At 44.3% G+C, this 27,584-nt stretch overlaps 1 protein-coding gene across 42 annotated transcripts in view; it reads right to left on the reverse strand.

Annotated features, from left to right (window-relative positions):
• Window positions 1-27,584, reverse strand: part of EXD3 (exonuclease 3'-5' domain containing 3) — a 246,106-nt gene that overhangs the window by 201,086 nt on the left and 17,436 nt on the right. For 2 of the 42 annotated variants that reach the window (XM_046901927.1, XM_046901929.1), the window contains exon 3: window positions 807-26,054. The exons of the other annotated variants lie outside the window; for them this stretch is intronic. The gene's annotated coding sequence lies outside the window, so the exon portion shown is untranslated. The remainder of the gene's footprint in view (window positions 1-806; window positions 26,055-27,584) is intronic. 42 annotated transcript variants of the gene reach the window in all.

Genomic DNA, 27,584 nt, shown 5'->3' on the forward strand with positions numbered 1-27,584 from the left:
GAAGCCATTCCTGGATAGAATTGACAATTAAAACTGTATCGATCTACGATCTGCAAAAGATGCTAAACTGAGAGCATTTCCAGTAGCCCCTTTGGACTTCAGCACCAAAGCAGAAAGAGCTTGCAAACGATGCAGTTTTTATCAGATGGCATCAGGCTTCTTATACATCTGCGCAGTGATGGCTGCAGAAGCTGCTGGCTGTCCGTTACAGACCCGAAGCCGCACGTCTGGGGATAAGCTGTGATGTCAGCAGAGGGGACAGCCTGTCTCAGCGTCACCCTGTGTGCACACCACGGTTACTGGACATGAGCAAGGGGCCAAATGTTTTGTTGTGCAGAATGAGGACGGTGTTGGTCTCATTGGCAGCACCCCAGAGGTGTGCCAGCACGTCCCTCTCATGGCACACCTGGCGCCAGGCAGTGCCTCCTCCTCCTGCAAACTCCTGCAAAAGGCCCCAACGCCTCCAGCATCCCCATAGAGACCGTCATGACAAAAGCTACAGATTGTGCTGAACCATCCTTGACAGCCACAGAGGGCCATGGCGCACAGCCTGGGACATCGGTGCCCATGGTGCTGCAGCCCATGGTCTGTGCTAGCCACGGGGCCACCTGGTGCCAGGGTCTGTGCCATCATGAGACCAAGGAAATGGATATTTTTGTAGGAGAGCTGAGGAGGAGAAGGGTACGGTATGGTAGTATGGAAAAGCTGAATTCTACCCAAAGATGAAAACCTTTCAGTGCCCATCAAAAGAAAGCTTAAAGCCCCCTGCAGACCACTCGTTTTTAGCATCAGTGATACCCTCTTACCAAACCCTTTGCTGACAAAGGAACACAAGAGGAATGGAGCTCTTCTTGTCCCAAGCAGCCCGGCTCCGGGGCAGCCCGGATGGGAGAAATCTGCTCTGCAGAACGTGCAGCAGCCCACGCAGGCAGTGCCCCGGTGACTTCTGCGCAGCAGAGCAAAGTCCAGGAGAGCAGCACAGCAGAAGGGCTGCTTCTCTTTGCACTCATCTAGACCATAGCAGGAAAAAAAAATGTGAAATTGCTCTATTTTTATTTCTAATCTACCACCAAGAGAGATATTACAGACCCACACTCAGTTCCTCATCTCAATCCAAGTTAAACTCAGCAAGTGTAAAGGAGACATCCCAACAAGTATGCAGAACAAAAGCCAAAATGATGTTATCTTAGTAAAATTGCAAAAATTTATGTATCTGTAACAAACAACCAAAGCTTTATGTCTCTTTTTTCTGCTCTTTCCCTTTTTTGTCTTTTTCTTTTCTCCTTCCCTCATGCTCCCTCATCATCTCATTGCTGCAGCCAAGTTTAAACCAGACCCATGGCAATAGTGCCCTTCAGTGTTCCTGGGGTAGCCAGCTTAATGAGGCCACAGGGCATCCCAGGGCACTCTGGCAGGGAAAGGTTCAGAATGCTTCTCTTCTCAGTGCAGCCTGCACTGCTTCCAAAAACGTCAGGCACTCTTCACTGGTGAGCACTCTGCTTTCTTTTCCTCTGCTCTCCAAGCAGAAGAGCGTTCAGATTTCCACATACATACTGTGGAAAGAATGAAGCCCTTCTGAAAAAAAATAAATAAAAACAAAGCAACGAAACACCAATTTCCTTCTCTAAGTGTAAAGATTTCTGTAACCATGCAAATCTTTTTTTAAAAAAGGAGAGTGCTTCTGCAAGCTGCACCACAGCAATCACACAGTTGTAGAAACAAGTACCTGTTTTTCCTGACCTACATTTTCGGGCTGGCAGGAAATCAAAGCACACGTCAAATTGCAACAGATTTTGAACAGACTTGCATGCGCCCTCCAATCTCAGCTATGAAATCTGTTTGGGCCCCATGAGTTTGTTTCTGTAAGACGGTACCTCTGCTTGAAACTGCACAGGCTCAGCGTTACACAGTGCAAAGCAATAGTCTTTTTGTTCTAATGCTGAAGAGAATTGATTTTCCATAGGATTCGGTTCAGCTAGAGACATTTTCCTCCCCTTGAACTGCTGTGTGCTATCTGCTCTATTTATAATAAAAGCTGCATGCTTAAGCAGCCACAACCACAAACAGAAAACCAGCCTAGCTTTGTCCTGAAGGCCTCAGGAATGAAAACCTTCCCCAGTTCATTGCAGCCTGCGTGGGTCCTGCGTGTGCATAAACGAGAAGCCACCAACAAAAGGTATTTTCTCAGCAGGATCCACCTACAGCTGACAAGCAGAACACAGCACAGCATCAGTGCAAGGGGAGAATTTCCTGACAGCCCCGAGCCCCCCTGGCTGGGGGAAGGGATCTTCTGATCCCAGGAAACAGAGGGATGGGAAGGAGCAGAGCGTCACAGCCAGCTATGGGGAGAAATCTCATCTATCACTCTGCAGATCTTCCCCACGCTGCTGGAGATACTGCACGGAATGAAGCACACTCTCCATCTTTGCTTCCCCCAGCTTTATTTGAGCCCTAAGCCATGAACCATTCCGCCCTGCTTTTGCCACTGTCTGGCTTACCATAAGTTTTCATAAGCTGTGTGTGAAGGCAATGCATTTTAAGTTTCCTTTCTTTTCGTGCCCATTTTCAGATCTCTGTAGTTTCACAATGTCCATATTTCACTAAAATTAAAATTGCCGCATTGCAAAACACATCTGAGAGCAGAAGTTTTAATTAAGCCTTCTTTTTAAAAACGTTTTTCACAATCACAGCAGAAGTTCTTGAAAAATGCATCTTCTTCGGGCCAAGTTAAGCGTGCTCAAATGCACTGTGAGTGCAGCCCCTGAGAACGCTCTTCTGAGCAGATTTACCACCCCTTTAAATCCATGCAAAGCAGAAAGCACTTTCAAACAGGTCTGCTAACGGGAGGATTTTCCTGCTGCTATCTATACTGACCAGACAAGGCTGAAAAGCTCACGGTACCCTGCCGAATTCCAGCCTCTGACTGACATAAGGCATAAGGAGCCAGACGGCCATTAGCAGGAACCCACACAGCCCTCTGCTTTGGGAACTGCTGCTATTGCTTACCTTGTTTGATTTATACCTCATAACTGCAAAACTAATAAGAGCCTAATGAAAAGTGGGACATTATTCACTTGTTTTCCCCCCAGGAGGTTCAGTGTGTTTTCAACAAGAGTGTTACTGATTAAAACAAGAGGTGACTGTTTTAAGAAGCTGGAACACAAACCTGTTCCCAAATGTGCATGTTCTAAAATGATACACTGGTTTCTGTAGTTTACAGCTTCAAAAGTCTTCACCGCCATTAGGTAACATTTTTTTTTTTCTAATATATATTCATGTATTTTACTTGACACTGCTACATACACATCCAACCCGTGTATCTGGTAATTGCAGTGAGATCTTGGGCCAACCCTTTGGTGATTTCACTTCTTTCCTGCTCCAAACAAATCACTGAAATACACTGCACGGATGTAAAACATGAGACTGTAACTCAGTTTAAAAGACTGATAGGTACTTAGGATCGAGAAACTAAATGCAAACTCAGGTGCACAGAATGTTCAAAATACCCATCTATGTAGCTCTCCTTATAGAAAGAGCTGCAAATCCAGCCCAGTGCATTAGACAAATTTAAGAATGCACCCAGTAGATATTAGCATTATGCTCACTGCTCAGTCAGAGACTTAACATGTTCTATTCTCCAGTGCATTCCACATCATTTGTGTGCAACCAAAGTGTTTCACATTGCCTTCCTTCACATTCAGAACGGTTCAGATAGCACAGTACTCTTAGAACGTACTGTGTAAGAACATGTAGGAAGGCTCTGATCTGAAACTCAATCCCTCAATGCAATACGGTCACCGAGAGAAGAAACATTAAACCAGAGCTCTTAAATTGGCATTTGAATTAGGAAATTAGTTCTATAAACATGAAACATTTGAGCCGTCCATTTGTTATGGATAACGCAGTAGGGCCGCCAATTGCAAAAGCCACGGACTCCAATTTGGCAGCGCTCGCTTTCCAACGTTACATCAAAACCCTGACTCCATCACACGGGAATTTAACTCCTCAAGACACAAAACAGAAATACACCAGCTACAAATTACACAAGGACCGTTTCCATACTTTATTCATTGAAGCTCATTCACTTACTGCCTCATGGCTACATTGCACAATCCAAACGTTAAAGATGTGGATTGCAGAGGGCAGCTTCTCTGCTCAGTGTGGGTTTGCCCCGTTCCTCACCTCCAAGCTCTCCCTCCTTTTTCCATATGCTAAAGCAGACGGTGCTAACAGTGTCTTTCTCCCCCCAGCATTTCCCCCCAGGCTTTTAGGGGAATGTAGGATCCAACCTCCCAGATATAAAACACTCTGATAAACAATTCAGTAAGTGATCCTGCAGCATTCGGCTGAAGAGGAATGTCCCACAGAAAGCACAAGAAAGATAAGTCGTTCCACCCGACTGGAAGAACACTTCCTCACAGTCACACCCTCCTCACATGCAATCTTTCTAAACTCACACTGAACAGTCCTAGTGGAAGGTCGCAAACAATAACAATGGATAATTAAAACAATAATTGGGCTTAGTAAGACAGAACTTAAAAGTAAATTGCACATCTTTTTTTTTTTTCCAGGCTGCCCAAGCCTCAGTCAGAACATGTTTTGGACAGAAGAGAATTTGAAATTAAAAGATTACAGCAATCTGCTGCTCATCCAAGAGGACCTCCCCCCTTCCAGTCCTGTGGGATTCACTCACCAGGGATCTGCTGGGGCAAAGGAAAACAGAATGACACGGGCATGCTGAAAAGGTATTTGGGAGTCATCCATGTTCTTATCCCGCTCAGTGATTTACCATCCCAAATCCAACAGAAATTAAAAGCAAATACCACTAAGAAGATCAGTTTTTGGAGCAGCTAATGGAGTTTTTGCAACAGTTGTAGGAGCCTTAAAATGAACACCCAATTGCATTTTCTCTTTTAGAAGTACATTATGCTTGAAAAACATTCCTTCATTTTTATCTGTTAGATGTACCAAGTTCTTAAAATATGTACAGCAGCCACAGCATGCCATGAACCCAACACCTGCAGTATGCTGGCCCAAGGGGATGAAGGTAAATTAGAACCTATCAAAGTATATCTACTGCCAAAGATTCTGAAAACAGACACTTCTCCTCAAAGCCTGCATCTGTTCATTCTTCTTTTGTTCTCCTATTTGATTTTAAACAATAGAGAAGCACAACATAACTACAGTATAACAAAACCCAAGTTAACCGTGGCACAGCAGTTAACAACGCTACGCAAACTCCAATTCTAGTTGCAATAGCAAAAGTGAGACAGAAGAATTCCAAGGAGCTTTCAGCCCATGAGACAACCAGCATTGCCTACCTCAGAGACCAGCACTGGATTCTTCTGGGAGAGCTGAACCCCCACAGAACAGAGAGTGGTGAACAAAAGCAGACAGAGGTACTGAGGTTAGAAGCCATGAGGTGAGGAGCAAAATGTATCAGGCAGTGCTATCTTTATTTTTCAGGTGGGGAACTGAAATGTAGGAGACAAAACAGCTTCACTGTGGCGAGGAACACACCGTGAGATCTCAGGAACTTGTGTGGTCAAGCTAAATGCTTTAAAAAATAAAAAAATAATCACCTAAGTGGTACCGTTTTACCTTCATTACTCTAGGTTTCATAGAATCATAGAATTACAGAATGGCCTGGGTTAGAAGGGTCCTCAGCGATCATGAAGCTCCAACCCCCCTGCTGCATGCAGGGCCACCAACCTCCACATTTAATACTAGACCAGGCTGCCCAGGGCCCCATCCAACCTGGCATTAAACACCTCCAGGCATCCACAGGGCATCCACAGCCTCTCTGGGCAGCTGTTCCAGCACCAGGTTTCTCATTAAGTCTCATTTTATTAAACTACCCAACCAGCATTGTAGGAAAAAATACAAGATTTTAGACAGAGAATAACCTCATATAGCAGAATAGATTTTGCGTCACTGAAATGTATTCCTCTCTCAGATGACCATATCCTGCAGGTTATAAACTACACACCTGGCTCTTTCCTTCTAAAAGGGGATTCTCCCATCACCTCTCTTCCCACTCCCCCACAGCATCCTACTCCTACAGCTCCTACTTCCACACATCCCATCCCCTTCTGTGTCAGAGATTTCAGCACAGTTGGGTTGAAGGGCCCTCACAGCCCCCAGCCCCACCCTGCCATGGGCTGGCTGCCCCCCAGCTCAGGCTGCCCAGGGCCCATCCATGGCCTGGGGCACCTCCAGGGATGGGCACCCACAGCTCTGGGCAGCAGTGCCGGGGCATCACTGCCCTCTGAGGAAACGATTTCCTCCTAATATATAACCTCACCCTTCCCTGTTTTAGTTTAAAGCCATTCCCTCTGACCATGTAAGAAGTCATTCTCCCTCCTGTTTATAAGTTCCCCTCCCCTTATTGAAATTTAACTGATTCTCTGAACAATTGTTCTCAATTGTCCTTAGCTTGAGTATAGCTGTTTCTGTAAAAGACCTCTGTGGAAGAAATAAAAATAGCAGCTGGGCTCTGCAGGAATGCAGCGCTTCCTGCAATACTGCATGGCTGCCCCTCCGGCTGCGGGCGCCTGGCAGACGAGCGCTTGCTAAACTCAGTGCTCCGGAGCACATCCCTCCTCAATACTGTGAAAAGCAACAGTTCTCTGGGAAAAAAAAGTCAGTATGTGGTCATGTAATTAAAGACTGTCATAATTCACACCCACAGTGCGGTAGGTTGGGGTTGTGCAGGCATCCTTAACTCTGGCATTTCCTCATTTTAGGCCACTTGTATTTGAAATCTAAGTGATGTTTTCACCATACCGCACCATAAATTAAGCGCGCAGAAAAAGTAACGTCTGTAGAAAATAATTCTTCAGCAGGAAGAGCCGGGCAGTTCCCTGCAGCCACATGCCCTGGCTCCTCACACACACTGCGGCCCAGGGCAGACCTGCACTGCAGCGAGCTGAGCACACAGGCACCCTCACTGCACCGAAAATCACAGCCCCGATAAAGCACCGCATGCTTTGACATCTCAGCACTACAGGGAGAGCAGAGGGGGCTGAGATGAAAGAGCAGAAACTGGAATGTCAGTGCGCTCAGAGAGGACGCGGGCTGACACGGCCAAGGCCACGAGCGAGGCCGAGGCCACACACATTATGCTCAAACACAACCCTTTTCTTTTTCGTTCTTACGCCAAACAAACAAACAAAAGAATACCAAGGCCATGAGCAGCAGCGGTGAGGGGGTAACGCTGCTCCTCAGCACGGGTCTGCGATGGGGCGGATCAAAGCGGCTGCCGGGGGAACAGGCAGGAAAGGTGGAAAATGGCCGAGGTAAGGAGCATCGCCACCAGAGTGTGGCCAACCGGTGGGCCAGGAGCTGCGAGGAGAGGCTTGGGCCATAGCCGAGGGTCCGGTCTGAGCAGCCGGAGGGGCTGGGCAGGGTGTGGGTGTGCAGGGCAGCAGGGTAGGATGGAGCCGTGGGGATGGAGCCGACTTCCCGGCCACAGGAGCCCGTGTAGCGACCTTCCCCCAGAGCTCCTTCTTTCTAGGAACGCATGGCGAGCTGCTCGGCTCCCGGTTCCCACAGGCCGCCCCGTACCGGGGGTGCACTCAGCAGCGCATCATCTGTTCATAAGCTACAAATTGAAGAAACACACCAGGAGCTAAAACGAGTTTCCGAGAATGAAAACAGCTGGTACAGAAACAAAAGCCAAATATTCTCCTGGCTGCTGGATGCTTTTTTTTTTTTTTTTTTTTTTTTTTTTAATTTAGCTTAAAACAAAATGAAAAAAATCTGCTTGGAACCCAAATAGTCTCTAGCTGAAAATGTGGTGTCTAGCCTGAAAAACAGAGGCTTCTGGACACAGTGCCAACAGGCGCAGGATTCCCATGGACCTGGTGTTTCTCAAGCCCTTAATGTGGTTCAACTTAGGCAAGTGGTTTTAGGATTCCCAGTTTAAAATCTACAACGCACATCTGCAATTCATTTCAGTTTCTTATTTTATTTCTTACTTCTTCAAGCAACTCCAAATCATTTTACGAGTCCTTGCAATCCGGTACTAATCAGTTACTCATGCTGCAGGAGTTCCCGCTTCCTCAGAAGGGCTCCCTTTGCACAAGAAGCCAAGCTGTGCATTTCATCAGCTGCACTGCACCACAAACAACAGTAACTACCTGATAAAATAAGAACACTTGGCAGTGCTCGATGCATGATCCCAAGACATGAAAAACTTCTACCCTAACCTACAGCACAAACAACTTTCTGCTCCTTTCTTCTTCTATCAGACTCGCTGAATTAAATCAAATGTGACTTCTCTACTAACAATATAATGGCCTATTTCTGAGACAAGGATTTGATCGAGGGGCTTCAGGTTTAAGGATAAGAGTCGGAAAAAATTTTCATCCAGCTGTAAGGAAGGAATTCCAGCATGAGAAACACCAGAGGGTTAAAACTTCAAATGGAAGCGTGCCAAAAATTTGACTTTCAGTATCTGCCCTCTGAACAGCTAATCTGTTAGAAGAAATGCTGAGAAGACATGCCAAGTAGGGCAGTTATTCTCAGAAGCGATTCTGAGCTGGTAAGAAATGCTAACACGTGATAGAGCCTGCCTCCTCATTGCTCCTCTCCTTAAAACACAGCTTGTCTGAAGAAGAGACTCCATCTTCCTCAGCAGCAACAGCGAGGCACCCTGTAGGCAGAAGCACGACTACACGTTCTGTTGCAGCAACTAACCCCACGCAAGATGCAGCTAATTAGAAACAGGTGGTTGGAGCAGATACGTCCTCTTCTTCACTGCAGTGCAAATGAAAGCTATAGGTACAGGGTAATTACTGCTCTTGGCTTCCTCAACGAGGTTCACTACACTAGCAATATAGAGATGCTGCCAATGGAGAATAACACACTTTCCAGGAGTCCAGTTAGCCTGTCAGCAGCCTCCCTGTAACAAGGCTCCAGTTCTCTGTAGTTTCCATAATCTGTGTCGGTGACTGACAGACCTGAATGTAATAATGATACTACATTGGTACATTGCTCGAGTTCTCCAGCTGGTGGTGGATGCAAATGAAACTTTGCTGGCTTCACTGCATACTCTGCTTCCATCAATTCGAGGGTCCAAGTGTGGAAGGGAATAAACAGGGCTGCACTTCTGTAGTTTTCAGTTTTTCCACCTGAAAATATCACAACTGCTTCTCTTCCCTGCATGCCTCAAGGTGAGGCTTGCGCAAAGCTGAAAGACGGAGAGCAACAGACTCAAGTTCAACCAGAGTAGTGGTAATTAGATATTAAAGTGGGGTGGAATTCACAGGAGTAATCAAAAACAGCCACACAGAAAGGTTATGGTATCTCCATCCTTACAGACAGAGCAAGCAAAAGGCCCCAAGAAAGCTGATGTAACTGAAGCTGGTCCTGTGCTGAGAAAATGAGGCATGGGCAATCTCCAGAGGTTCTTTCCTATCTAAACCAGACCATTATTCTATGACCTTCATTTATGACCCCTCAGATTTAACATGTGGGGCTGCTGGACGGGCTGGATGGGATGCAGTATTACCAGCACAGAGAAAATGCCTGATAGCTCATCTCCATTGTGCCCAGCTCAGATAATGAAACCATCAGCTGAGCTGTGGTTAAAGGGAGGTGACAAAACTCTAGCCATGCAAGGGGAGGAGGATAGCTGCAGGTTTAAAGATACAGAGGAAATGTTGATTAATGTTGCCCCAACATCCCTTGTGGCAACTCAAACAAACCTCCCAATTGGATCCTCGTTATGAAGCATCCTGGGAGGTCACTCGCAAAGGTCACGAATACTGTGCATGTGCATGCTTACACACACACACATACACACACACACAGTCCTTGGTGAAGCAACCCCATGTTTGTGACTTCTCAGGTGCGATGCCACATTTAGCAGGGCTCAGGATTGGGCAACTATTTAATTCTGGTAAGTGGGGGCTACAAAAGACTGTGGTTTTGATTCATTTGATTGCTGAGTCTTAGGAACAACATAGGATTATTCAATGTGATAAACAAATAAGCAATTGCAAAATAAAGTAATTGTTACTCTAGTTACTCTTCAAGCACTTCTCCTGGTAAACCCAGTTGGCTTTAGGCTCACTCAGTGTTCTACATGTCCCTCGATGGCGAAGCAGCAGGAGCCGTATCCTTCACCATGAAGCTTGCTTCAGGTGTCCTCTTCCAGGAGAACCTCTCCCTATGTCTCCAGATGCTCATTCCTAAATTCATGACAAATAGTCAACTCTGACATCTCTGCCAAGAAGTTTTCCCCTGTTTAATCAGGTATCAGGTCCCACTGGGACCTGAAGGCACTGAGAGAACACTGTCACCATTCTGGAGGTTTGGCCAAAGGGATAAACAAAGCCATTAACAGCATGGCATTAAAGGATTCTGTAAGGTCCCTGGGGTATAAAATGTGACAACAGCAATCGCTGCGGTGTTGAATTTAAATACTTCATACATTCATAACTGATGGAGTTATGCTCATTCCCAAGAGGAAGAAAAGAGAAATTTTAAGACAGAGTTTATGTTAGCCAAACAAGTGAAAGCAAGTCATTAGGAAGGAAGATCATTTATTATTTATATTCACATCTTCAAAAGCAAAACTGGTTACAAGTAATAAAGCCTTTTTTGAAAATAGATATCTCTCAGTGTCAACTTCTAGGCAAACAGACAGAAAAAGACAGTATTTGCCATCTGATGCACTGGATTTTTCATGTATTGGAAGTTATTAATAGATTGTAATCTGCTGTAACCGAGTTTGAACACATCTTCTGACTCTTCTAGCTTAATTCATATTTTTAAAAAAATCTTTATGGCTGTGGGTTCTGCTTATGGCTCAGTCCAGGGGGAGGTCGGTCATGAGTGGTGTTCCCCATCCTGGGACTGGTACTCTTCAACATCTTTGACACAGACAGCGGGACGGAGTGCAGCCTCAGCAGTTTGCAGACAGCACCAAACTGAGTGCTGCAGCTGATACAACAGAAGGAAGAGATGCCATCCAGAGGGACCTCGTCGGGCATGAAAGGTGGGCTCCTTAAATATTCATGTCTCCAGCACACTCATCACATCAGTCCCTCTGCGGGGACTCCACCCCCAGCAGTGGGTAAAGCAGACCTCCTTCTGAAATGGTGGATCCTCCACCGCCGTGCAGATCTCACCCACTGCCACAGTGAGGGCTCGTGGAGATCAGAGCTCTCGCCCACCACTTCTCCTCTGTTGGTGGGAGGAAGCAAGGGGCCAGCAGCACTCCATCTAAACATAGCAGCACGGCCCGGGCTTGGAGAAAGGGGGCAAAGCAGGGGAAAGGTGGACACAGGCAGCAGTAGTGGGAATATAACATATCTCTGGGGTGTATTCAGCGTACATGAATGTATAGTGATGTTGGTACAACAATATTTTAGAACTACAGCACAAATGAGCAGTTGGGGCCCCAACCAACATGACACAGAAACCCACACAACTCGGACAAGGAACCATAAGCAGGCCCCTTACCTCATGAAGAACACCCCTGTTAGACCCTGCTTGGCCACACAGAAACCAAAGATTAACAGTGCTGCTGGTTTTGCCTTGCTGAGGTTTTCTCAACAGAATGCTATTGTTATTAAGAATCTTTAAAAAGCATCAGTTGCAAGCTGCTGTTTCTCTTGTACAGCTCACGTGACAAGTACAACTTCATTAGGGTATCTATTATTGCTGTATTTATTCACTTCCTCATCACAGATCTGGCTTTGATGAGGAGATTCATCAGCCCAGCTGGTAGATAAATAAAGCTCCTTTCCTTGGGGCTGAACCACTGATTGTCCCTTTCAAGCTTCTAAAGAGACCATGCCGATGATTCATCTGTGGTCCTATCACACAGAGGAGAGCAGACAGAGCTTTGCTGCTTGTTGGTGAAGGACCTCTGAGGGAATGCACTTTGCAGTTCTCCCTATGGGAATGGCAACACAGCAGCGAGAGGACAGATTTCCCCATATTATCCCCCCAGCTCCAGCGCAGCGTAACAATTAGCTGATAGCGCTTCTCAGCTTCCAGGCTTTGAAGGACAGGCACTGGGGAAACATTCCTCTGATTTCCTGTTTGAACAATGCAATCCTCACTGTCTGGATCCCGCAGTCAGGTCACGCTGTGCCTGGGCCAGCTTTACTACATCTTTCCTGCTCAGTGTTTATGTTTTGCCTTTCACCCTCCACATGTTTTCTGTCTAGCGCTCCTGAAGGTAAGGCATGAGCATCAGCTATTGCACAACGCGACGTCTCCAGGGAGCTCAGTATTCTCCTCCAGATGGCTGGGTGCACAGGACCCTCCTCTGCCAGCCCTGACAATCTCAAATACTGATTAATCCATGTCTAACCATGCAGATATTGTTGTTTACTCTAACTTCTTTAACTTCGCATGCTGGAAAGGATCGGAAAACTCCTTGCAGTGTGTTCATACTTAGTATACAAAACGTCACTCAGTTTGCCTGGCAACACTGCTGCAATGATCCATTCTCGATCAGCTGCATTTGTGATGACAATAATGAACACCATGAAAATGTTTTGCTGTAGAAGGGAATCAGAGCACAGAGCTGGAATGGCCCTTACGAGCTCATCCAGTCTAGCCCTTAGGCTTTAAGGCAGAATCAACTGTGGTTACTCCATTTTCAACAATCCACTCTTAAAACCTTTCCAAATTGGAGACTTGACAACTCACAAGGAACTGAATTCCAGTCTTCCATTATTTCTGTTCAAAACATACAGGATAAACAGCTTACCGCTCTTCAGCTTTCGGGTTGCTAACAAGTGTTATATCCTCCCTTTCCAAAGTGAATAACTCACCTCCCACCTTGTCTCAAACCTCAGTTTATGGACCTACTCATTCAGCTCTTCTCTCTAATTAGTAGCCCCCAGTTTTCCTCAAATGCAACATCCCAGCTTGGGCCCTGTCCTCCAGTCAGAGGCCTTACTGTGGCTCAGTGGTACAGCAATGTTATTTCATCTCTTAAAGATAACCGCACGGGGCTGCTCCCTGCATGCAGCGCACTGAGAGCTGCAGCAGAGCACTGTGTGGACCCGAGTCCAAGGAGTTCACACAGCTGCTGCACTGCCATCTGCCTCCCAGTCTGAACTCATGGTAATTCTCGCCTTCACACCGAGCCTTCTGCTTACCATAACTGAACCACAGCTCTTTTTTAGGCCTTTTCTCCAATCTTCTGAAGATCATTTAACCTACCACACCTCCGCACTTGCAATACTTCCTCCCCATCTCAGTTTATCACCTCCCTCTCTACAACAGATTTTTAGTTCTACCATACTTGTTCCTCTCTTAAATGTCACACATTCACCTTCGTTTTCAAACCCCAAAACACACATTTAATAAATACAAGGTGACAAAGTGCATTAATTCTGCATACAGTCTGAACGGTGAGGCACACAGTCCGTGACTGCATTCAACACAAAAAGACACACATTTCCCAGCAGTGTGTTTTAATTTTGATTATCTGTGGCCTTTTCTTTTAACCTGATAAATTCTCTGAGTGCTGAGGAAGACAGCACAAGAGTTAAGGCGATTTTCAGAAACAATTCAGGAGCCTTAAGTGGGCAGTTTGGACTATTTTTGTCATCCTACGTGTTTTGCAAGCAATGGTGTGTTAAATTAATTTCTAGTGTAATTCAGAGCAAATGTAACTGCAATTATTCTGCCTAATAAGAGGTTCTCATGGTCCATGCCAAATTTTGCCACGGTATTTTATCACATGAGAGCATTTAGCAAGCTGCACATGATTAAATTCAGTTACGTCAGCGAAAGCACAGAGCAGCTCCGTACAGCTGGCATCACATCGCTAGTTGGGCGAAATCCCTTCCATCTGCCCCCAAAAGGAAGCAGAATAACTCAGATTCTTCAAGGTAATGTTTGCACTAAAAAGCCATTCTGTCCAACAAAATAGTAGCAGAGCACTATGCTAAATACGGCATGACTAAGAACCCATTTAATGTCATGTTAATAAGCGGATAAGGAATAAAAAGAAAATAATAAGATTAAAGAAAAGTCAAGAAAAGCAGAAACTGCAAGCCAGCAGCAAACATGCTCCCAAGGGACTGCCATGTGTAAAAGCATCACTGCTACAGTGGTTCTCTTTCCTTGCTAACTGGAATTAACAACATCAAATAATCATTAATACAGGTGAAATGCCTCTACCCTGCATGGATTGTACCAACAATACCAGAACAAAGAAAAAGCTTTATCAGGGGGATCATTTTAATGAAACACACTGCGTTTAAGCAACCTGGATTCTGTGTAATGCAGAGGGAGGTTTTAAGTCAAGTTTTGGCAAGCTGAGCTTTGTAAAAGCTTGGGCCTGAACAGACCATGGGATCGTGCCTCAAGAAGCCCATCTGTGAGTAAGGGGATGCAGAGCTCTGCTTCCAGACTGACCGTGCCATCAGTCAGAGGAAGAGGCCTCTTCTGCTGCCTGCACTTCTACTGGGCTGTGTGATAATGGCAGGGCAGCACAACCTGCCAGCTTAGTAAAAATCCAGCAAAGAATGAAAGGATGAGGTCACCAGTCCTTCCATCAATCCTTTGGTAAGAAGGACTCACAGAACAAATGTATAACATGGAATTTAGCTTCTTTGTTAACAATTCAATAGCATGCGGTTATTTTCTGTTGCATGTAACAAAGTTGACAGTTCTCTGCCAGAACAAGCAAAAAATCTTAGGAGGCTGTTTTTAAACATAATCAAGGAAGACAGCAGTTTCTGTAGTAATGGATGGTGTTATGTTATTGCTTTGATCAGCCTTGAAACCAACATGGAAATCAATTGTTATTTTTTACATTTATAAATGAATAGAAAAGTCAGAGTGAGACAGCAGTTTTCTATTGGCCTAGACTAATATATTACTTTTATTTTTATAATGAAAAAAATATTCAGAAAATAGGGATGTAAGATCAGCAAACTGTTGGTGCACCCTTCATGTGTTGGCTTGTTAGAGATCTGCTTATTCATCAGTGATGATTCAGTCCCACACATGCTTGTATCACAGAATCATGGAACCGTTTCAGCTGGATGGGACCCTTAAAGGTCACTGAGTCCAACTCCTCTCAACAAGCAGGTTTCTGTGCAGCCTTTCACATCCACTTCAAGAAGAAGCAAGGTTACCTACCATTGGACTCATTCTCCTCAGCAAACCAGTGCAATACTTAGTATTAAGTGATGTATGGATTAAACACAGACATGTGGGCAGTATGTGAAGGTGCCAAGGCAATCTGACTGCAGGAAGAATTGTTATGGTAATTAAGAAGAGAAAACAGCCAATTATCAACTGGCAACCTAAAAAAATCCCTGAATTAAACCAGACAGCCAACTTTACTTTCATAGATTAAAGGCAAATTTAGCTGTTGAAAGATTGAAAGCTTTTTAAAGGTATATCACAGAAAAAAAACGTTCTCTGATACACTTTGAGCTGCCAGATTGCCCCCTCTTCCATAAGAACACAGGAGAGGGGTGAACACATGCTCACACAATTCCATCATAGGCTTACACCTGACTTGAGCTCAGTGAACAACTAAGACCTTCAAAGAGCACAACGCTCATCAGTAACAGCAGCTATTGCCATGTACATGGAGAAAGGATGAGATGGAAAGGATGAAAGGATGGAGAAAGGATGCATCTCTCATAGCAGGGCTGCTGAGTGACAGTGCCTGCTCACCAGTAACCCCCATCCCACTCAGTATTCAAGCCAAATACTCATTATTCCGACAGGAAGGAGGTTGTGAAAGGAAAACATGTGACACCTGGTCTGGGGAGCCTGCTTTGCAGAGGGGCTGGACTAGATGATCTCTGGAGGTCCCTTCCAGCCCCACAGTTCTGTGTCTGAAATTACTCTTCCAGCACAGTGTTGTTTTTGTGCAGTCTTTTTACCCCGACTGCAAGCACACGGCTGCGCACGCTGAGGTGAATGCATTCAGACCACAGCTCCACTTTCAAGAAGTTCCATCCCTTTCCAGATGCACGGCAGCATGCTCACCAGGCACTGCAGCACTGGGAGGCAGCTGTTCTCCAAGTGGCCTTCCTCTAAAGAGAACATTATGTTCTATTCTACACAAGCTCAGGGAAGCCAGGCTTTTTGCCCTTGCTAAAACCACATACATGGACACCCTTTCCAGGCTGTGATGCTTCACATATCCTGAAATGACTTCCCAGAGCATTCTTTGGAAATCCTTCGGTTAAAACAAACGGCCCAGCCAGGAACGGACTTTTCTGGATCTCATTCACAGACAGTTACTAAAAACTGTACCAGCTCATTTTTCTGGCCTCTAAGAATACTGCATGCAATTGGCTTTTTTTTTTTTTCTTTAAGGATTTCACCCCAAGATCACTCCTAAAACAATTTCCAGACTTGGGAATAATTGCACATATAATGTCTTTCCAAAAATATCATTATTAGATTATCACTGTGACCAGTGAGTAAAAAATGGATACTTTTAGCAAAATACTCACAAAAACATGCTTAGGAGCACTGCAGGAACTTTGAAGTGTTACAGAAACGCGATCAGAGCTTCAGCTGTTAACCCTACGTCACACTGTTTACTCTCACCAGCTTTCACAATTTGCATGTAAATTTGGGGGTAATAATACAAGCTTCAGCTCAGAAGGTTACTGCTGTGCACGTGTCAACTTTCCCTTGTTTGACAGGAGAATCATATAAGAAATGGGACGCATCCTACACGTGCAAGGCATCGTCCCAGCTGTGCAGGAAATAGTATTACCTTGCAACCAAAGAGAGGGCTTCAAAACTGTACGGACAGTGCTTACAAAGTTTCAACACAACTTCTCCCTTGCAGTAGGAATGAACAGAAGGTGGTATTGCTGTTTTAAGAAAGAGAGGGTATGTGAAAGGCAAAAAAAAAAAAAAAAAAGAAAAAAGAGCAGTTCCTGTTTTAAAGTAATATTCAACGATGGTGCTATTGAAACCTGCAGTCACTTTTGTAGCTGGCTCCATTCAGGAATGTGGCAGAGATCTTCCAGTCCCCCCTGCCAGGTGGGAGCAGCCGCTCCCCCTCCCTCCCCAGCACTGTGGGCGCAGGGCACACTGCTGCGCCCCATCTGCCGCAGCGCTGGGTGCCAGCAGCACATGGAGAACAATGGGCCTCGCTGGCTGCTGAGGGCTCTGACAGTCTGGCACAGAAACAGTAAGGACTGTTGCATCACTCTTTTCAAACTGGGAACTTCAAAGTCACTTACATGACATAGGCTTTGTATTTCCTTCTAAAGAAAAAGCATTTTCGCCAAGCAATCATGCATTAGCTCTCCTGTGAGTGCAAACCCAGTGAGAACAAGCCGGGGGCAGCTTTCCTGTGCATCAGCACAGGCTTGGAGGTTCCCAGAAGTGAACAGGGACAAACCTTGTTCCCCCACGAGCACACGTACCCGCACCCCCCCCTTACAGAGTGCAACTGCTGAGCAAGAGCTCTCAGGTGGTGAGCATCTCACCACACACCACCCCAGGGCTCTCACAGACCAAACTGCCTTGGTCACCCACTGCTCTTTCAGGACCTTTTACAACAGCTAAAGTCTTGCTTTGCAAAATAGCAACATTTAATTCCTGTGTGCCACACAGCTCGTGCAGATAATCTCAACTGTTGTCGCTCATTAAGAAAGGTGCATCTTATGTAGCAGAAATAAAACGTTCTAGTAAAATGAACAACAGGGAAAGCAAAGACGATTTAGCTATGTAATCTTCAATAAGACATAGCAGTATACCAATAGCTTGATTCTGTGGTTTGCCACTGAGTTAAATACATTTAGGATTTGTTTACTAAAACGATGACAGAACCACAGACAGGTTCATGCAAAACAAACCTTGCCAGACTAACTGGAAGGATTAAATTTCCTTTTTCATGAACATACAAAATTCAGGTAAGACGTCCAACAACATTACAGAAAAGCTCACAGCCATCATTTATTGAGATGCCTTTGGGAAGATGCTGTATTTTGGCTCCACTTTTCTTACATAATTCCGAACAACTGGTAAGTATGTTAAAAAACTGTGCACATTATCCTTATTCAAATGTTTTGGCAGAAGTCAATAAAACTGAAGAACCTTGTGTAACCTCAGGCTTACAAAAGAAAAATAACGGAAGCTGGAGGGGAAAAAAAGAAATGTAAACTAAATGTACGTTGGAAAAATGCACAAAAATAAATGGAGAAGAATAAGCAAGAATGGCTCAGTGCGTAAAGGCATGCGTGGCACTTCCCAGAAGACAGCAATACAGACATAGAAATGCCTGCTCTGATCTGCACGAGGAACTGCTTGAGAAGATCTTAACTGCCTGCTGGGGTGAGCTGTTCTATGTGATGATGCATCTTCTGAGATCTTGGTGTCTTCTTATCAGGGAAGCACTGAGCACAGGGTACTTGCAGCAGATGTGCCAGGGACCAGGAAGCCCTTGGGTGCACGTTAGGAGCCGAGGTTGAAGGGCACTGGATCAGCCACAGCACTGGGAGGGCTCATTGAACAGCACGAGGCTCAGCAGTGGAAGAACTGATGTGTAACACCAAGGAGTGCTCCAAGAGGCAGGCAAGGCCACAGCGAAATGAAGCAAGAGCAAAAGGTAGGCTCCGTGGCTGGGAAAAAAATCTTCAAGAGTGAGAATCAATACAGGGAATTATTCCTAAGGGAATCGGTGGAAGCGCTTTTGCGTGGGTATTTTATGAGAGACTGGGCATACCACCAACAAATGTACTGCAGGAAAGAATCAGACAATGGCAAGGAAATGGATTAAACGTGTTGCTAAGACAATTTCCAGATCCGATTTCTGTGAAGAGAAGACCATGACCTCACCACTGGATCTGTGGTGTTGCCATTAAGCGCTGCCCCATACAGGCCCCAAGTCCCTCACTAGCAGGGATATGGTCTTGAGACAGACCACACCAAAGACCAAAAGGGATCTGGGAGTGTCCCTTCATTGTTATTTTATTTTTGTATTAATGATGGGTCAATTTACGTCCACAGATTTTGTAAGGCAGAATTCACTGGGGATACTGAGGAGCAGAAAATTGACACACAGAATAAAGCTTTTGGGGAAAACAAGAGGTCTGAACTTGATTAAAAGGAAAAAAAGAAAAAAGAAAAAAAACCCCGAGAGGAACAGAACATTTGAAGACACACATGGAGGAGAAGCGACTCTCTTCCAAGGACAGATGGTAGCAATGGAAACACTGAAAATGGCTGGTTGGCCCAAGTGCTTTTCTGTCTTTGCCGCGTCCTTTCCAGTTCACTCCAGTTCCCTGAAGCGCAGCAGAAATGCCAGCAGCTTTTTCCTACATAAGATTCCCAAACTGTAAGGAGCACAGAAACAATGTGAGCACGTACCGGCACCGAAGGTCACAGGCCTGCTGTGTACCTACCATCCGCACTTCCACATCGGAGCAGCTGTTTCAGATGCTGCTGCAGGTTAAAACAAATGCCAAAGCTTTCCTTTCACCAGCTGACTGGCGGGAGTTGGTCACAACACCCAAACAAACGGGAGTTTAGCTAGCAGATAAACAGTTTATTCAAGGGACTACCCCATGGCAAACAACCACGCTGCCCAATTTAAACGTTCCTCCCCTCTCATAAGTGCTGAATTCATCAGCCTCCCATGCAGCCTCCTCAGAAGTCAGTCAGTTATCTCGGCAGCCAGGCTGGAGATGCAGGAGAGGACGCAGAGATGCGGCCCTGGCCTCACTGTGCCAAGCTGCCATCAGCCTTCTAGGGCAGCTGGATCAGCACCGCTCGCAGCAAGGCTCTTCAGCTTGAGGCTCTTCAGCCTGAGGCTATCCACAAGCTTAACAGGAATTTACCATAGACAGTGCTTTGGGTAACAGGAGCTCCTCTCACCCACACATAACTCTTGAGCATCTCTGATCTGTGTTTTGCCATCTCTTTATTTGAGTGCTCCCCAGAGTCACACATCCCTTGGGCTATCTGCTGGCCATTGAAGGCACTCACTGGACAGAAGTGCACATGCTGTCCTCAGAGACTGGAACATGAGCAGATCCTCTAGCCAGCATTCTGCTCCCAGAGGTGGACAGCAGCAGAAACAGAGGAAGTTAAACTGGGAAGGGTGTGAAGCGACACTTGGTTGACATAGACTTCCACCACAGGAATTTGAGCTTGAGATGGAGGCTGTGTTGTAGAAGCCCTTTATGGGACTTTCTCCTACTAATCTCTTCAGTTGTTTTAGTTTCACAAAGCCTCTAGCACACACCACTATGCATCAATTTTCCATAACTCATCTATAATGCATGGAAAAGTAACTCCTATTTGACCTAACCCAGGCATGTCCAACCTGAGCCCACGGGCCACACGCAGCCCACGCCAGCGGGGGCCAGCTTGAGTCTTCAAGGTAGAAATCAGCTTATCTGTGCTGCATTTCAAACCATAACTACTGTGGATAAACACAGTCCTGTGAGCAGCGAAAAACCTGCAGCCATGCTTTCCATTTTGATAAAGGAATTTGAGAATAGTTTGAAGATTTCCCAAAAAGTCATCAAGTTTTTGTATACTTGGGACTCCATCTTCAGTTGACATGACCTACAAATGGAATGTGCAGTGTTGCAATCAGACATTCAACTCAAAGAAAAATGTGATCACATCTCTTTACCAGACTTTCGTAAGTCCTCTCCTACCAGACAGAAATACCCTTCGCTCCACAGGCAGCCTTGTTCATGACATTGCTTTTTGGCCATATGTACATTTATGAACAACTGTTCTCATGAATGAAGCACAGGAAGAGTACAAATAGATCAAAAGTCTCTGATGAGCACCTTGAAAACTCATTAAGAACTGCAACCACTGCCTTCAAACCAGACAGTGATGCTTAGTTTCACAAAAACAAGGTCATATATTCCAATGGTTTTATGTTTTTGTTGCCCTCATTTTTTTTATGTTTCAATTAAAAATATATATAAGAAAGAAGTTTTGTTACTTATATACATTAACTATATTGTATATTTTATGTACAGCCCAAGGCAAGTCCTCTTCATTCAGTGCGGCTCAGACAAATCAGAAGGTCTAAACCTTCTGACCTAAACCTTTCCACTGCTAACGTGAAGTCCCATAAGTCTAGTATTAGAAGAGATTGTCCACAATCTCTCCCTTCTCCTACTTCTTTTATTTCACTAATGAACATCTACATAAGGTGATCAACAGCTGGGACTCTCAGTATCAAAAACCAGCTCCATCTCAGGAAGTTGTCACAACAGCTGAAAAGCAGCTAAGAACAAAGGGAAAAAAAATGGTGTTAAACGTTGAGTAATACAGATTTCTAAATGTGATCCTTTTTCAGAGGAACAGCTAGTTTTGCTCTCAGGAATGCTGAGAGATTACATTTTAAAATATAAGACCACGGGGAAGCTTCATTTGTTTTCTTTTGGCAATTACATCAGCAGAAAAATTATATAAATTTAGTTTTGCTCTTTTACTTCTAGAAATATAACCGGACAGAAGCATGCAACTCAATACATTAAACACACAGTCTGGATGTGGTAACTTAATCCACTCCTGATGAAGAAGAACACGAACATGGATCGTTCTCAGAAGCACCAGCAAGACCTGCCTTTGCAGTGTCATGAGGACTGGGCTTGCTACCTACAGCTGCACCTCCAAAGAACTCAGACATGAATGCCAGCAGTTCTGGTGAAGGCTTTAAGAGCTAACAGACTCTCCTTTACATTCATGCAGTAGTTAAAGAGACAGAGGGATAAATTTTGCTATCAGTAGGAAAGCACAGTAGCCAGCTGTTTATTTTAACATCTAACACTGAACACCTCCAGGTCATCTGCTCAAGCAAACACAGAAGATATATAGAGCAAGGCTCCAGTTAAATGAATCTGCTAAGTCCTTTTTACCATTATTATTAACCTACTGCCCAAAACAATGGAAAAGGAGCTCTCAGTCTCTTGTACAGAGGGAAATAATGATGCACATTCCTCTTAATTTAATGCTGCTGTTCCTAAAGGAGCTAATAAATACAAAATGAATAGGAGAGCAGCGACTATGCCACCAGCATGGATTGTCATTTAAATCCTTTCCAATTATAAGAACAATGAGAATATATGCCTGGGAAGGACTTTCAGGAGCGATATACTTTTAACCTCCCACAGCTGTTTGGTCAAGAGCTCTCCATGGAGCTGGGCAGCAGGGCACACACTGTGATAAGCTGCCTGCTTCCAACCTACCCTGCAGTTCAAGAGCAGACAAAGCTGTGCTAACAACTGCATACTGCACCCACCAATACTGAGCAGCAAGACAAACGTTTCCAAGCTTGCATGAATCAGGAATTCCAGACAACCCTTATTTCCAAAACTGTACTGACCTTCAGCAATGCAGAGCTAAGAAAGGGAGATTCTGATCTCCATTTCAGCCAACTGGTAAAACTGGACCGTAGAAAACAGAGCAGCTTTCAAGTTCTGCTTGCAAAACTGCCACTGAGCAATAAAGGAAAGTCAAATAGACATTTCACACAACCTTCATGCTTTTGTTATAATTGTAAAATTAAGTAACAGAAGAATTCAGGAGATTTGGTGTCTCTGCACTGGTACAGCTGGATGCATCTCTAGAAGGCGCAGTGCAGTTTGGAAGGCTTAGGAAGACATGCAACAACATTTAAATCATCCAAGGACCAAGGAGGGAGGAAGTCTCACAATTTTCATTGTTTTTACTCTTAAAATTCCTTTACATTTTTAAATATTTATGAATTTTCCATAAGTCTGCATTTTATGAATCCTTCTGCACAACACAAACATTTCCTGATAACACAAAGAACCAGGACAGGGTCTTAGGGAGTAGAACCAATCTATCTGCCAGAAGGATGAAACAGTTTCCTCCTACAGGTGGGTCAGTGGCACTTGGACACCTACCAAGCAGTAAGAGGATCAGTGAGTACAAACTGTGTTCTGTGAGCACCAATGTACACCTCCATATTCCACTCCTGTTGGCAATGATGGGTCCAAAATCCTCTTACAGATCTCAGTTCCACTAATAATACTCTTTTCACAATGGTATATTCGGTTCTTTCAAGCCAGACTGATGTGTTCATGGTGTCTGGGAAAGGATGTCTTCTTCAGCTGAAAAAACACACTGAGCCCATTCAGGGATCCAGTATATGTATTTATGAGCAATTTTAGCAAAATTCTGGCTAAAAGATAATGTATATTTAGTTAGCTGAAACAGATTGTAATCACGGCATTTTCAGCCTCCTGTTGTAGTCTCCATAGTCTTCCACCCCTTCCTCGGGGCAACAGAGTCAGCAGGGATCTGGCCTAGCTCCTGCTGCACAGGATTGTACAACTGCATCCCCGTGGGGTTTGTGTAAGCACAGATAGGAGACAGCAGAAGAAAACTGCTTTGCACACCATGTTGCTTCGGGGGGTTCTGGCAAACGTCTTCATACATATGGCAGACAAAGTTCAGCCTGTCCATAGTGAAATGTAGACAGCTCACTGTAAAGGACTATAACAATGACACAGGAAATGGAAACCAAGACAAAAACAAATAAGAAAAGGGTGAAGCAGGCTCAAGAACCTTGTTCCTGCAAGCAGTTTCACAACTGAGTACTCCATAGCAACATCTGAACAGGAACATCTCTATTTGGTTGCAGTCAGGCTCCCATTTTGGCAGGGCATGTTATGTTGTTTCCTCCCCCACTTTCCTAGCATTTCTGTGAGGTATAGGCTGTGGGATCTGTCTCACCTGGCTGAACACAGCCTGCCAGGTCTCCAAAGGCTGCTCCTGTGGTCAAAAGTCAGATGCACTTCTAAATGATTACTCAGCTGAAGCACTTTGGGATAATTTGAATTTTGCCCTATAAACTTCTTTCCACTGACTCTATGAATCCTGGGGTTCCAGCACAGCAGGAGTCTGCATTCAGTCCCCTTTCAGAGACAGGCAGGAGTCTTCTCTCACTTCAGCCAAACACAGTGACTGACCTCACTCTGGACAGTGAGAAGAGGAGCAGGTTTCAGAGCACTGCTGCCCTGCAGCTTTGCTGGGCTGGTCACTGCAAAGCCTCTTTTGGGTCCTATTTAAATAAACAACAACAAACCACACAAAACAAAACTACATCAACACACAGCTGAAGGCAAATGCTGACTTCATATTTGACTGTGAATGCAGTCAAAGCACAAAGCTGGTTGATTTCAACGTACTGCCACTTCTAGAAAAGTCCAACAGGATTACATACCAGACTTACAGAGCTCCAACGATATGAATGCAAAGTGCTTCTGATTTGAAACTGCTTGTAATTTCATGAAACTTTATCTAGGAGTATATTTCCTTGATGGAAATTGCTCAACTAATTGCGTTGGAGAATTCCTTCATAAGCATTTCCTCCAGTTCTGAAATGTGTGTTTTCCATACCCGGATGTGTTTTTGCTGTTCTCATTAACATCTCCTCACTCAGACCGAGTCGATGGCACAGAAAAACCCTCATTTGCAAATGCTTAGTAAAGAAGGGCTAGAAGGTGAAACTTAGATTTCTTTAAGTGTCCCAACCATAGCATGCTCTGAGCCTAGGAAGGGCTGTGAGCAAATTCCCTTTTGATTACAGTTCTGGAAAATTGCAAATAAGGCTATGATCAAACACTGGAACAGGGAAGAAGAAGAAGGTAGTGGTAACAATGCAACAAGCTGCAAGGAAACCGAGCTAATGGAGACTGCTGAGATTGCTCATCACTTCCAGCTACTACTTCAGTCCAAGCAAAAAAAAAAAAAAAAAAAAAAAAAAAAACAGTAAAGAAAGCCTGTATGCAAAGACTAGTATCTTTTTAAAGAAGTCAAAATGCGAACAGAGGTGGACAATGTTATGCAGGAGAGAAAACTATAATTTTAATAATCATTTCCAGTCTTAAAATGCCTGTATATGGTAAAGGACAATACTTTTTAAGTTCACCAGAAGGAATAATTTCTTCTGAGGTAGCTTCCAATTTTTTGGAGGCATATGTAAGAGATGGGGCTACAGAGTTACATGGTAAACACTGCAGACAGGATAAAAGGATTTCTGTGATAGCATTTCTAAAAGATTTATACCTTTGAGCAAAGAGGAGTCTGAGAAAAATCGTTCAGTTGGTAAACTCAAGAAAAACCCTGGACTCTCTTTTGCAGCCTCAGCTATGGCTGTCACAAGAGAGTAACTACTGCAGAAGAGATTTCCCGCAGCCAAGTTCTACAGCATATGCCAAAATGCCTAAATTCCTGATTAGATACTGACCGTGGAACAAAGTTTGGAGCTCTCGGAGAACTCAGAGTACAATCTTACTGTTTTTTATGAAGACTGAACAGAGGCCAGGGCTATAAACCTAAATCCGTGCTCCTTCTGCCCCCTCCTGCTCCCTTTGGCTATGGAGTTCTGTTTCCAGCTGTAAGTCGCTGTCAGCCAAGGGATGGAAAAACACATTATCCAGCTTCCTCCCCGTTCTCACAAGCAGCACCTGTACCAGCAGCTCCTCTGTGGTACCTGAGCTTGCTTCCTGCAGCCCTGGAACAACAGCCATCCTTCCCATCCCACTGCAATAAACTGTGCTCTTAGCACTACTTCCTTTGAGGAGGCTCTTCCAAGCCACCCAGACACCCTTCCTTCTAAGCCTATCTAGTTCTAACAAACTGTGCAGCTTCCTTAACTGAAGTCACAAAAATAGTAAGTTACAAAATGAACCTGAATTCCCATCTAAATTGTTATTTTGATGATTGCATTCTCTTTGATTTCAACCTAGGCAAAGATACACATAATCCTGACACACTATAACAGGGTGACCATGCATCAGTAAAGAATACGTACTTCTAGAGTATCCCCAGTGCCTTCAGTGTTACGAGGTCTTGTCTCAATTCTTCTTCCTATACTTTTTACAGAGACATTAAGGAGACATTGACAGTTTTGGCCAGGAATAACCAACAGGCTCCCCAAGCATCACAGATTACCTCACACATCCTGCAGGAGTCAAGAACTAACTTCTTCTTGCACATTAAGGTCTTTGCCCTTATACTGGGCTCTTCAAACCTCACCCAACTGTTCCTATTTCATTCATTTCCAGTGGTGACAGAAAAGCTGGGAACTAGAAAACAGACAAAATTAGAGCAACTGCCAAAATGTCCATTTATGTGCAAGTATTTTTTCCAAGCAGAAGGCAGAGAGATAACACTCTTCATGTCAGGGCTCTCACTAACTTCTTCCTTCAGTGACAAATGATTCAATTCCACAAACAGAACCTCAGTTTTATGTGCTGAATGGAAACTGCTGGGAAGATTCAGGGGGTGATTCCAAAGACAGAGGTGACCATTCTATCCTGCTTCTTACCCCTTTACCAATGAAGTTATGTCAAGTTGCCAAGTGACAAAATCAATATAGAACACCTCTTCTAACCTGGCTTCTTCAGCTTCAAGTGTGAAATAAAAAAGCCCTATAAAAGCATACCATCTGTGCAACACAGCACATAGGAAACCAAATTTACGCAGATGGGAAATATCACACACTCCCTTATGTCTTTATCAACACACCAGCTCTGCAAATCTGCCCTAAATAAAAACAAAATTGACAACACATTATGTCTGAGGCCAACAGGGCTGCGTACGCCTAGCATGTACTTGGCAGAGTTGGGATTGTTCTCTCCACTTTTAACAAACAACTCACTTATAAATGAAAAAACTTGCTAATGTTCAAGTATTCTGCTGTGTTCTAATGTCAGGAGGATTGTATTCAACTAATTTGCCATCAAATCCATAGAGACAAAGTAGTAGGTTGCTTAAAACCTTGCAGGACTTGACACAGCCTTCTTTTGAACCACAGTAGGGACAAATACAAATCTGGAATATTTTCTCATTCTTTTAACTCCTTACCAATATGTGAAAGTATCATTTTAAACACATTTATTTTCACCAGATACATTAGGTGAAGAATATAGCAGAGCACATATGGAAACGCTTAAGAAGCGGCTCCATTTTCTGTCCAAGAAGTCTGTCGACAAACACAATAAACTCAGTCACATTCATGGCAACTCAGCATATTTCACAAAAACAACCAACACACAAAAAAGTTTGTTTTCTTAAAGACCATACTTCATTTATTTTGTAGGAGGAGTATCTGAGAGAAGAGGGATTAGCTGGAACAGATAGGTACATATAGAACCAAATACGATTAAAAGAAACAAGGCACCAAAGTCAAGCCATGCCAACTCAGATTGCATCTTCATCCCTTCAGTATGACATCATGCACAGTGGTTAGCAGTCAACAGTCTAAGAAGAGCACTTGGCAGTTATATTGCCCAACACATTCCTAGAGTTTGCAACAAATTATGGCTTATGATTTCCCTGTGCCAGGTCTTGATATGAACTAAACTTTGTAGATCAGCCTTCCAAGAACGTGTCCAACACTCATGCAAACTCTCAGCACTAGAGTCTTGTTTCAAAAGCTACTGCATTTTAAACATGCAAACTATTTCTTTTTGCTTCTTTTGAACTTCCTGCTTCCATTTGATGTACAGACTTTTTGTTATGCAATGAGAGGACTAGACAGCACAGGTCTCCTAAAGAATCCTGCAGGACTCTAAGTGTAAACTCCAACCACTCTAACAACTACCACTGCTTCT

This window comes from Gallus gallus, chromosome 17 (genome assembly GCF_016699485.2).
Source record: "Gallus gallus isolate bGalGal1 chromosome 17, bGalGal1.mat.broiler.GRCg7b, whole genome shotgun sequence".
NCBI lineage: Eukaryota > Metazoa > Chordata > Aves > Galliformes > Phasianidae > Gallus > Gallus gallus.